This window comes from Gobius niger (assembly GCF_951799975.1).
Source record: "Gobius niger genome assembly, chromosome: 21".
Lineage (NCBI taxonomy): Eukaryota > Metazoa > Chordata > Actinopteri > Gobiiformes > Gobiidae > Gobius > Gobius niger.
This window is the reverse complement of record NC_136872.1, coordinates 7464983-7478391: the sequence shown is the minus strand read 5'-3', so window position 1 is coordinate 7478391 and position 13409 is coordinate 7464983. Positions and strand designations below refer to the sequence as shown.

Sequence of the window (13409 nt, the reverse complement as noted above, 5' to 3'; positions counted from 1 at the left end):
CACGCAAAGGCAGTCCCTCTTTTATATAGATATAGTTTCGCCATAACTGCCCGCCCGACGGCTCTTTAGAATAGAACATTTATGAGATTTTTTTCCCCCCCTCAAGTTCCTGTAAATGAGGCAGAGCTGTCAAAAGTGCCCAAGTCTGAAGCACTTTCTGTCTATTAGCCAGAACTCTGCTTTTAAGCACCGTGGCAGTGTCGGCTATTTCCTGTAAGCACTCCCGACTCACCACAGAGCTGGGCCGGCGGAGACTGTACATTTCCACAGCCACTTAACTCCTCCTAATGCTTAAGATCGGATTCATTAAGGAAAAGACACTGGGGGTTTATGCAAGTGTAAGTTATTCTGTAGGCAGAATTTCAATTTAGTACGTCTCGTATATTTACCTTGTGAAAAACTAGATCTGCACAGTTAATTGCAGTTTAGGTAATTGTTCTTCATTTACAAGCAAAACATGAGCTTATAATACTATACTTTCAATTACTTTTAGCCATGTTTGTATTTGTAGACCTTGGAGATTGTCCTCTGCGTTAGGACAAGGTTGAGGCATGATTTGGAACCCGTGAGTGGAGAAGGGCACAGGAAACATCGGATGGATTGACGTTAGGGTTTGGGATCTGGGATCTTACTGACATGTCTGATTCTCTGAGCTCTGGGAATGAGAGTTTGGTTCTGTAGTGGGTATATGCTGGTATGTGGTAAAATGCTTCTTTTTGAGCTTGGTACGTAGCAAGAAATGTGTTTCAGTATATCTAAGAGTTAAATTTTTTTGGCAACAGCCCCACCTACACTGCGTTCGAAAAAAAAAAAAAAAAAAAGGTTTTCAATGAAACTCATGGATGGTTTTGTATCTCAGGGCTCTTTGAATCACTGACATCAATCTCAGACGCCTGTGATGATTAGTTGTCAGGTAAACTCAGTTAAGGGAAAAGCCACTGAAAAAGGATGCTCCACATTATTAAGCAGACCATAATTTTCAAGCAATATGGGAAAGAAAAAGGATCTCTCTGCTGATGAAAAGCGTGAAATAGTTGAATGCCTTGGTCTAGGTACGAAAATCTTCAATATTTCATGAAAGATGAAGCGTAATCATCGTACAATTAAGATATTTGTGGCTGATTCAGAGCACACACGGGTTTGTGCAGATAAAGGCACAATGAGGACGGTTTCTGCCAGACAAATACATCAGATTAAGAGAACAGCTGCTACAAAGCAGCAAACAGGTATTTGAAGCTGATGGTGCCGCTGGAGTCTCCCGAACATCAAAGTATAGGACCCTCCAGAGGTTTGCAATTGTGCATAAACCTTCTATCCGGCCTCCCCTAAACTGCTCATTGAATACTGACGAGCAAACAGGAAGTTGGAACTTTTGTTAACGCTGTATCATTTTTGAGTAAAAGCAGATGGAGAGAGGACGTGGCAATTGCGTTTTCCTAGAGACTACAGCCTCTTAGAGGGACCTAGTCTTGTGACATCAGAGACTCCACGCCAGAAAATATTCCAACTGTGTAACAAAACACACTCTGTTTTGTTAAAAATACTATTTTAAAGAACAACATTTCCTCAAGCTTGTAGGTGTTCTTAGAGTGTGACTGCGACTACTGCTAGTAGATGTGTAGGTACTCTTCCCTCTCCCCTGCTGAGACTCACATCTGCCACGAGCTTGGATTGATCAGAACATGAGTACTTTATTCTCCTTTGTCACATAAACAAAATGTCTAATATCATGAAAGAACAGCTTACAACTTAATATACTGGTAATAATAAGGTGATTACATAAAGACTGGTTGGAGAGATTTGAGAATTGTGGTCCCATAATTGCTTTTTTCATACATTCTTAGTATTAACTTCCTCTGAGCATTGCACTGCATACTTTCAATTACGACAAGTGAGTTTGGGTTGTAAATGCCATATCTACATGGTGGAGTTGAGCCGCCGCTGTCATGTCAGACGCGTACGTGACTTAAATATCCAAACATTTTGGCACGCTGCTTCAGTGTGTTCCTGCCAGTTCTATTTTGAAGGGCTTCATCAAGTGGCTCTGAGCAGATGTGACAAACAGGAAGCACGCCAATTCAAAACCGTAATTCAGCAATCGAAAATAAACAGCACACCAGGCAAGATGTGACGTGTTTATGCATTGACATTTTTCTAAATGATGCCCCCCGCACCGTTTTGCTAACTCACGCTATTCCTCCCAATAAATCCCTTTCTATCCGCCCATTCAACACAGCTCGACGTTACGTGGCTAATCTCATTATACATTTGAGCCACTGTCTAACCGCAGTATTGTTGAATTCCTGTTTAGTTTTTTTTTCCCATTATCCGCCAGTGCCTATGTGTCTCTTTTTTATCATTTATTTAGACGGGCAAAATCCTATTAGCAGATGACAAACTGTGGTTGCGCTGAGATGGATGTCCAAGGTTGAATCAGGCAGGGTCCACTGAGCACAGACTGTTGATATACATTTACATTCGGATGCGGTATTACGCTGGACGGCTTAATCACGCTGCCAAATTTGATGGATGTGAGGGAGCGGACAGGCAGGGAGGGAAATTGGATCTAGATAGAAAGACGCATCGTACTAGGCTGCCATGCAGAGTCAGTAATCGTAGAATTTTAGGTCTATAAAACGAAGCCAACATTTGATCATTCATAGAAATAATTCCTTTGAGTAAAGATGGCTGAATGGGGCACTGGACTGGAGGAAAGAGTTTCAGCTTCATTATCTATTATTATTAAGGGGGGTATTATGCAAAATGGACTTTTTCAAGCTTTACATCATGTTATTATGTCATTCCCTCATCAAAAACATGCCTGAAGTGTTGCCTTGGCACATTCACGTCTTTTTGAGTAATCTGTAAAAATTCTGATGGCGGCCATTTTAGGTATAGCTTTGCCTGAGTCCTCCTAGGAACGCCCCCACCTCCTGGAGACGCCTCCGAGCTTTCGTCACCCGCCGAGTAACCAACCACTGCTCCTCAGCAGAACCCCCTCCCCACTGATGCCACAGACAGCGTGTGGAGGGGGCGTGTCGGAAAGGGTCAGAGGTTCTTAAAGAGACAGAGGCCTATTTCAAGACATTCACTACAGCCATTTTGAGAGAGACATTTTATACAAGGCAGTTATTCTAATTTACTGCATTTACAGACCAACAGAAGGTTTCGTCATCATTGTAGTGTGCTATAGACTGGTGCTATGTGATTGAATAAAGCATAATACCCCCTCTTTAAGTTCTTAAAGATAAACAATTTGTGAAACTATTCATGGATTGCCGTTTCAGTGATCAAGTCGATGCTAGAACAAGAGCCACAGCGGCATGGACGTTTAAGCTCTTCCTGGCTCTTCCATGCAGTTTCCATGTTCTTTCGCATGTCTGGGTGGGCTTCCTGCGGGGGCTACGGTTTCCACCATCAACCCAAAACATACACAATAGGTTAATTATCTAGCCATAGCGTCAGGATGTGGAGACTGCAATATTAATGAGTAAGGTTTAAAGGACTTGAACCTCCGCACTCACTCAACAGAATTATTTGAAAACATGCCATGATTCTTCTCAATGGTCTTGCACTAGTTACTCTGCTTTGATCTGGATTTTAATGTATTGTTTGGGAAAGTGGTTTTGAAAGTAGTTCCCCGTACAGTACTAAAGCAAGACTTGATTAACATCCATTTACTTTTGTAACACTAGCTTGCGCACGTCTAAAGATGGCACCGCGCTTCGCCGTGAGTATGAGAAGTCAATGTGAGGTGCTGACAGCATATTTGCACTACTGTGGGGATCACACTGGCTGGCAGGGCTCAGGGCTATAGGCACGAGTAACATTCCTTGTCCAGGCCTGGTGTCATGTAGCTACTGTGTAAACCGTTAAGAAAGACAAGAAGGACATGCGGAGACATAGAGAGGTCAGTGTGGCTCTGACTTTCCACACAGAAATGATTTAAGCAATTTACCCCCAATCTATCATCGTACATTCACCATAGAAGGAGACAATGTACTTTTTCGGAGGTTTACTGTGTTATAATGTTATGTCCCCTTATCAAAACTGTACCTGGAGTGGCAAGTCACTTCCACCAAACTACCACCTCCTTTCTGAACCTCCATCCATCCATCCATCCATCCATCCATCCATCCATCCATCCATCCATCCATCCATCCATCCATCCATCCATCCATCCATCCATCCATCCATCCATCCATGCATTCATCCATCCATCCATCCATCCATCCATCCATCTTCTTCCACTTTTCCATTGCCGGGTCGTGGGGGCAGCTGTTGGAGCTGCCCAAATCACATTGCACCAGCACCCTGCACCCTTATGGCGCCTCCTGCAGGTGGTGGGTCCACAGAAGGACTGCCTCACGATTCAAACCGGGCCTGTTGGTCTCTCATAAGGGGCTTCTGAACCGCTCTTTGTCTGACCCGTCACCTAGGACCTGTTTGCCCTGGGAGACCCTACCAGGGGCACGAAGCCCCCGACAATATAGCTCCTAGGATCATTGGGACACTCAACCCCTCCACCACGTTAAGGTGGCGGTTCCAGAAGGGGCCTTTCTGAACCTTTCAAATCTAAAAGGAGAAAAGAAATAAAATCGCTTATCATGGCGCCATTGATCTGCTAGTGTGCCGTTAGCTACAATGAAACCTTGTGTTTTCTATTTTACATTTAGCTTATAATCGTATAGGATCTTTCTACAGCTGTACCCGCATTAGCTCACCAGCACTAATGAGTGTGCTATAGATACAGACGGCATCTCTGGAATCACCCATATATGGTCATTTTTGAAAACAATTAAGGAGGAAAACAATTTTGAAAAAATGAAAATTTTCTCAAATGCTGAAATATGAATTTAGTTCTCTACTAAATAATGATTCAAAGACATGGGGAGGAGCAAAGTGGTTCAACAGCCCATAAATACATAAATAACGGAGAATGCTAACTTGATGCTACATGTTAGCATCGGGCTAATTATAATTATAATTAGCTAGCGCTTGCTACAACTGCCGTTTTTTTCACTTCTACTGAACAATCTGCTGTGAGAAAATATCCATATGGGCCCGATTTACATTTGACTTTATTTTTGTGTGATAAATAAGTTGATATTCCACCAGAAAATGGCTAAAAAGAGTGGAAAATTGTGTTTCTCTAAAGATTCTATTTTCCCCCTCGGCGAAGCCACGCCCCCTTCTATGACGAGATGCCGTCCGTATCTATGATCTTTATAAGCGTATAGACAAAACCTGGACATATTGCCCTCAGATGCATTTCAGTCGAATGGCACGTTACAGATTCTCGGAGGAAGCCTTCTGTTTGCCCTCTGTCTGTTATTGTCACTGATGCCAGCTGAAAGACAGTCTGTGCCCAGGCATTTAAGCAGTTACCAAACAAAGCCACTACTTGTGTTACTCCGAAAGCGGAAGAAAGCGCACGCAGTCGGACATTCGAAGCTTATTTTTGCCCCCTAAAGCTTTTTTGTCTCACAGTTTAGGAAGACATGGACACAAACACCAGTGACAGCAACCGCCAAAAGCCCCAGGACATTACTCAGAGTCCGGCTAAAATAAGATGATAATGATAAAAACTGCCATTATTGCCTCCTCTCATCTTATCTTTGAAAGTGGGACATCCATTTCTATGCTTCCTTTTGCAAACGCCCAAGGTCTGGGTAACAGAAAGATCCAGGTCAGATATCAAACAGTCGAGCCTTTGTTTGTACTGGAGTCATTACAATCATCAGAGAAGCGTTAGAGAAGGGTAAAGATCTTAAACTCAATCTTCACTTCCATTCATTCCACGATTCAAGTCTTATTTCTACAATAAAACAAACCATAAGTGCCATCTTTCCCGTGACGTCCTTAATGGAGTTGACATAGTAGCAGTATAGTAATTAGCTCGGTTTTCCTGGCTAATCCTTTGTCGATTGTCTATTTGCGGGCGCTGTCAGAATGTCAGATGAACCCCACTCGCTCTGTCACCCCTGATCCTCTTGTCCCATCCATCACTCTCCTCGCCCCTCCTCCATTCTCTCCCCCCTGTCCTGTCTGTGAAGGGGAAGTGATGTCCCGATAGCCCTAATCGGGGTGAAGGTTATTGAAGACCCATTAGTGGCACTGTAGAGCCTAAGCTACAGGCTCGACAACATGAAGTTAAAAGTGTTTAAAGGAGACTTTTTAACCAGATTGTTATGGTGTTCCTTCCATACTTTTGCTTTTTGAGTAATCCTGCTCACCCTGGCTGTTTCTTCTACTGAAAGCACTGATCTGATGAATGACTTCCTGGATTTTATAGCATCACAGATGGAACACAAAACCATCCTCCATCACCAAACCCTTTCCGACCAGTTCTGTGCTCAAAGTGTGTCCATCACTGCACCATTGATTTGCTAGCATGCCGCCAACTGAAAGTAATGCTTGTTTTCACAGTTTTGTAGCACGTCATTCCCACTGCTGCCTGCGGAGGGGGTTTCAGAACATTTGGGAAATCCCTACTTGCAACGTCCCACCTATAAGACAGTTGCGAGTTCAAATCATGAGTCGCTACATGAGTGGCTGCGCTTGAAAAGAAAAACGTACCTTGCCAACAACAGACAGAGAAAGGTTGTAAGCTAATCAAAACAATAGCTAAACACGCTAACAGAACAAATCACAAGTTGTTGTGTGTCTCAAGGGATAGAGCATTTACTCCAGAACTACAAGGCCACTGGTTACCATTTAACATTGGAAAACCATTACTGGTGAGAGCACCCAGTTCCAACCAGTAGCTCAAATTGAAACCATTCCCGTCATAAGTTCAAGTCCACATGAGAAACTTTTTTTTGATGGGCCCAATTACTCTCACAGAGGTAATTGCCCTCCATTTATTTTCTTTTTTCGCACGATTTCTTCAGAGATACACTTGGATTAGGGTTGCTTACGTGTGAGCCTCTGGCCGGACTCTGTTGGCCACAAGCGAGCGCACGACAGGATCTGAGCCTCTCTCCTCAATATTGTTTCACTTTGAGAGGTATCCCAGGAATGCGACTGTTGTGACTCAAAGCTCTGTGGATGGCTTTGAGGATATTTTACAGACTGGCTGAAAATAATTAGCGCGTAGAAACAGGGCACAAACAAGTTTATTAGCCCTAATCCACGAGGCATATAGGCCCGAGTTATTGTACAAGCACCTCTATATGTGTGACTCCAAACATACTTGCTTGACTGAGTGTTCAACATATGGTCATTGCATAATAGGGCTCGCTATTTTCACTTCGTTCACCCCAATAAGAGCAAATCTGACCACACCTCTGTTAAGTCACCGATGATTCACTCATTCTTTGGTTGCTCTCAGTGAGGAAATACTTTGTGATTTGCAAAAGGACACACATTTGCCTCACAAGTGCATCAACAGACATTAGCTTTTGATGGTGTAGGTGTGGGTTCCCAAACATTGTCTTCAGATACCATACAAGTAAGTAAGTAAGTAAGTAAGTAAGTAAGTAAGTGCAAGTCACTGTACAAGCAAAATTGTGTTCAGGTGTTGCCATTGTGGGCCAACCTGACCCACATGTTTTTGGAAGTTTGATCGTGAATAGCAGCTGACTATATTATTGGTAGGCAGCGTGATGGCTCAATGGCTGGCACCTTTGCATCCATCCATCCATCCATCATCCATCCATCCATTTTCTTACACTTTTTCCGTGGCCGGGTCGCGGAGGCAGCAGTCTTAGCAGAGATGCCCAGACTTCACGATCACACCTCCTCCAACTGTTCTGTTCTGGGGGGACCCTGAGGCGACACCAGGCCAGCTCGGAGACATAGTCCCACCAGCGTGTCCTGGGTCTTCCACGATGCCTTGTCCCAAAAGGACATGCCTGGAGGCATGACCAGGAGGCATCCGAAACAGATGCCCGAGCCACCTCAGCTGGCTTCTTTCGACATAAAGGAGCAGCGACTCTACTCCGAGCTCCTCCCGGGTAACTGAGCTGCTCACCCTATCTCGAAGGGTGCGCCCAGCCACCGTGCGAAGGAAACTCATTTCAGGCGCTTGTATCCGCGATCTGGTCCTTTCGGTCATTACCCTCACCTTTGCATCCCAACAAAAAAAGTCCTGCACTGATCAGTTCCTCCTCTTTCCTCTTCTTCCTGAGCAGCTCCCTCCGATCCACAAGTCTTTCATCTTTTCTGGATACCTCCTCCTTTCATAAGCAGAAGTCATTCCCAGAATGTCTCTTGTGGTGACAAGAAGGAGACATTTTGGGAGCTAATCGTAATTTTGTACGTTTTCAAACTCTTGGATGTGGATGTGTCTCTCTTTACACATGGTACTTATTTAGGACTACATTTTTATGCATATGCAATCTATTCTTTCTCTGTATAGTATTATGTGTATACACAACCTGTTCCTTCAGCTCATGTAGCATTACAACCCATAGCATATATTACCCTCAACAAGCCACGACCCCAGGAGTGTATACAGTATTTAGGCCTATTTCAGCTTAAATCATTGGACATTATACTTTTTAAACAAGGACTGGGCGATGTGAGGGGGAAAACAAAAGAAGCTGCCATCTCTGTCTATCAGACTTTTCCCCTTTCAATCCACTAAAAATAGTTCCTTGACCCTCTTTTGGATCCCGGCCGACCAGTTTAGATTCATTGGTATGATCAAAAACCCCGACTGAGCCCATGGAAGAGTCTGGTAAAAAAAAAAGTTTTCTTTATATTTGCTTCACCGTCTACTCAATCAAAAGCCACACCTCGGCTGAACCTGATAACACGCGCTGCTCGTTTCCCTTCCCGAGAGCGGAGGAGATGGAATAGATTGGCTCATAGTGTTTATTTATCAAACACTCACAGATACTTGTTACACGGGGAGCTGACAGAGGGAAGGTCACGGCAATCAGCGGAGGCCTGGCCGCTCCGGCAACAATCTGCTCTCTGGGAATCGATCCAGCAGCCCGCACCAAGATATCACAACACCGCAAAGATTAGGCGGAAATATTGCAGCTTCCAAGCGAATAGGTAAGACAGATCTGACACTATAGGAATAGCTTACCAATTGCTTGACACTATAGATGAGATTGGTGGCTCAACTTAAACTCTAAGCTGTTACTGTTTCTAAATAAAAAGTGTTGTTTGGACTTAAGTGTCACATTGTTTGGGTCACAACATTTTCTCAGTTGGATTTACTTTAAAAAAAAAAAAGAAAATGCAGTTTGCTATGTCTCTTATTTAAGGCATAAAAAAAGCACAAAACGTAGTATCAATCTTTGGTTGAGCGAGTGAGGTGAAGTGAAGCGAAGACCCAATCTGTGCTCGGTGAGACACATGACAGGATTAGAGCTTCCTGCTGAAATACAACCACCTCATACAATATAGGAGGACATGAAGGTTCGTACTGCGGATTCAGCTCTCCTGTTTGCTCGGCTACAGCCCTATTGTGTGCTCTCCATATAGGTAGCTCGTATAGAAAGTCAGACCACACTGCAAGCTATGACCATGACTGAATTGATCTGACTTTACTCTCCAGCTTCCGCCTCCCGGAGTCATTTTTATATTTCGATTTTTGTTTCATTCAACACTCCAAACACTGCTGCATCTTTAGGTGTCATCCCACAGCCTTATTGAAACTAAGGACGCCAAGATGAACCGGTTTTAAAAGCTCATGGTAGGTTGATCGTGAACCGCTGTCAGCCGTACCGTATTTGTGCCAAACAGTGCACACTCACCGGTAAAGGCTGGAGGAACAACGCCCTTTGTTAAATCCAACCCCAAATCACATGAAGTCCACGGCAGGTTCAATGATCCAACGTGCAGAGAATGTTGCCAAAGAAGAGTCCCAAAAGAACCATGTGCAGCTGTGTTTGCTACGTCGCCGTAAAAACTAAAGTGAAACTGTGGAGCAAATGGAAATCAGTGGATATGTTGTTATGTAATTGTTTTTTGAACTTTTTTGTAATTAGACAAGAAATCAGAGAGGAAATGTCATATGATAGGATATCTTTTGAAAACATTCACAACAATTTGCTTCCTTTAGAAAATTCAACCTGAAACGATTCACAGAAACAGAGTCGCGTTAGGAAGTTTTATTGGATATTAATTGGTATTGGGGTTCCGACCCTGACGGAAAATTGCATTAACAACGGACACTGGAGGTGCTAGAGGATGAGACCCGGGCAGGGCAGAGCCGAGGAGAGGCCAGGCGGAGGAGGGTCGCAGCACAGCTGGGAAACGACCAAGTGATGGACGAGGAAGGTTGAAAATGGGATCCTGGGCGATGAAATGGCTGAAGCAGGAACGAGCAGCTGCAGTGATTGGCTGTTGCGAAGGTGTGGCTTGAGATGGGGAATGTGATTGGATGATTGGTGAAGGGCTGCCGGTGATGAGGCGATGAGTGAATGTTGCAGGTCGGTCTTCAAGGGTGAGTTTGCGCTTGAGCTTCATTAATATTCTGTTGCCTATTTATTGTTTCCTTCACCTTGACAATAGTGAATTTACCTTTCTTATTAATCTCTAAGTGTTTTTACTTTCCCAAAAAACATAAAGTATGATTTGGAGGCATCTACCATTTTGTGATTCTACCATCTACCAAGTGATTCTACAATTTTTTGAGTCTTTAGTTGACTTTTGAAGCATTATTTCCCATTATACCCCAGAAAGTGTTTCCAGTTCTACATATTTTAAAATGAAACTTTTCCAGCGTACATGCCAGTGTTATTTATGTTGGCTTCCAGTCCACCACTGCGCAGCCAAGAGAGAAAGTTTGGCCCGCGACTTGCAGCATCTTGTGTCATCATTCCATTCCTGCATTTCAGACTTTTACAGCCATGAGGAATCTTATTGGATTAATGTAATGGCTCTGCAGTACGGACACAGGAAGTGGTGGTTTTAAATACAGTTTACTATAGCTTTCAGATTCAAAGTAGTGTCAGATGGATCGGATGAAAAGTGCATCGCAGAACAGTGGATAATCCTAAAGGTATTTGCCTGTAGATGCTTGTTGTTACACAGTAAAGGGTCTGTAGTGAACGTTTAAATATGATTCATTGTGTCCAACGTTAAGCCTTAGGCCAAACTTAATTGCGAATCTAATTTTTGCTCGGAATATTCCTCCGGGATAGTGACCAACCGCTGCGTGGAAACGTGCCAGGCTATTTTAGAGAACGAAAGAGCCAGCACTTTTAGCGACGCAAAGTGATTTTACTTTTAAGTGAGAGCAGGGTGGAAAGGAAGGGTTTGGTAAAAGTAGTTTTCTGAAGCAGGTTGTGTCGCAAATTGAGCCTTCATGGAAACACTGTCCTCCACTTCACTCATCTTTATTGATTCTTTCCCCAAATGTTTGACTTTCTAGTGAAATGAATCGTTCTTGTACAGTGGGTTGTATGCCAAAGCTTCCTTCTCCACAGATGCTCCGAGTTGAACCACTTGGAAACGTTCCTTTGAGTGTTTGAAGAAAACATGTCATTGATGATTATGAGTAGAGGTTTGGCATTACTTGCTTGTAACTGTAGCACCCAATTCTTAAACTAAATTCTTAAACTCTTAAACTCTTAAACTGAATTCTAAAACCCAATTCTTAAACTCAATTCTTAAACTCAGTTCTTAAATTCAATTCTTAAACTCAATTCTTAAACTCAATTCTTAAACTCAGTTCTTAAACTCAGTTCTTAAACTCAGTTCTTAAACTCAGTTCTTAAACTCAGTTCTTAAACTCAATTCTTAAACTCAGTTCTAAAACTCAATTCTTAAACTCAGTTCTTAAACTCAATTCTTAAACTCAATTCTTAAACTCAGTTCTAAAACTCAATTCTTAAACTCAGTTCTTAAACTCAATTCTTAAACTCAGTTCTTAAACTCAGTTCTTAAACTCAATTCTTAAACTCAGTTCTTAAACTCAGTTCTTAAACTCAATTCTTAAACTCAGTTCTAAAACTCAATTCTTCAACTCAATTCTTAAACTCAGTTCTTAAACTCAATTCTTAAACTCAGTTCTTAAACTCAATTCTTAAACTCAATTCTTAAACTCAATTCTTAAACTCAATTCTTAAACTCAGTTCTTAAACTCAATTCTTAAACTCAGTTCTTAAACTCAATTCTTAAACTCAATTCTTAAACTCAATTCTAAAACATACATTGATTATTATATAATAAAGTCTAATGAATTTGAAACAGTATGTATTATTCATTAGTCATTCATTCAAGCTTTATTAAGGACACAGAATCCTGGTCTATAGTATTAAACGGTATTCATGTATTTTGTAAAGGGACGATACAAAGAGTGAACATGAATGGACATGTAAATATGCGAGATTGTATCCCACACGGCTAATTTCCATCTCTTGTCCCTTTGGCAGATTGCTGTACAAAAACATATTACATTTCAATGTCATAACATAAACAGTATAGAAAAGATAAGCAGTTCTATATGGAGATTAATAATGTACATCTTAACTTTCCAAATTCAGTGTCAATAAGAAATCCTCCGTTGTAGCCTGTATATTTAAGACAGAGCCACACTGATGACCAGCCCTTGCTGCACTAAATCATTGCAGAAACCACTTAGCCATGTTCTTTCATTATGGTGTATGTTAATGAAGGTCAAAACCATGGCAATGTTATGATTATGCGACATCGTTATTTTGAGTTGTGAAGTCACAGTACAGTTTCTGAATGGAGGGTGAAGCGGCGTGGCCATCTATTTTAAAGTGTAATCCTCCACGCTTTATATATGGCATAGATAAAGGATTCCTGTTCCTTTGTTCGACATGCAAGTGCACCCATACAGTCAAGAAGTGTTCTGAATGATAACATCGATGAACTCATTTCTTTTCTCTCCTGCGTATCATCTCTGCATCTCAATACTGTTCTCGGCTTCTATTCAAGTGTTGCATCAGAAAAAAGACAATTCAAAACAGACAAATAGGGAAAAAAAGCAGTTCCTTCATTCAGATTCGTACAGATATGTTTCTATTTTAGCCCTGAAATGTGGAAGATTGTGACTGAAGCTTCTCAGACACGTTAGCTCCCGTGTTATATTTATAGACATCTTTTGCGTCTCCAGTTTTCCCAGTGCTGGATGTGCGAAGTCATCACACGTATTAGCTGTAACGCTGGTCTGTCTACAGAGCACAGCCCGAGTGATTCAGCAAGAGCTCTTTTTCTGACCGAAAATTCAATTACTCTGTGTAATTATTCCCCTCTGCCGTTCATTTGTTTGAGGAAAACTGGATTGTGGTTGTTAGGGTGGAACAATGTGACGTTTGTTCTATATTTTTCTGTTATCTTGTATAAGTTCTTCTATCTGTCATACGTGAATTAAGACCTATAAACCTTATCTCTATGCGTAACACTGGCTTTTGTCATTTAAACTAAAACGAGGAAGAAAAGTGATATCCGATAATGTCTTCAAGGTTGCCAGGGATTTA

At 42.1% G+C, this 13409-nt stretch overlaps 1 protein-coding gene across 1 annotated transcript in view; it reads left to right on the top strand.

Annotated features, from left to right (window-relative positions):
- ank2b (ankyrin 2b, neuronal) overlaps positions 1–13409 on the top strand; it is a 154599-nt gene that overhangs the window by 2096 nt on the left and 139094 nt on the right. The gene's annotated exons all lie outside the window — the stretch shown is intronic.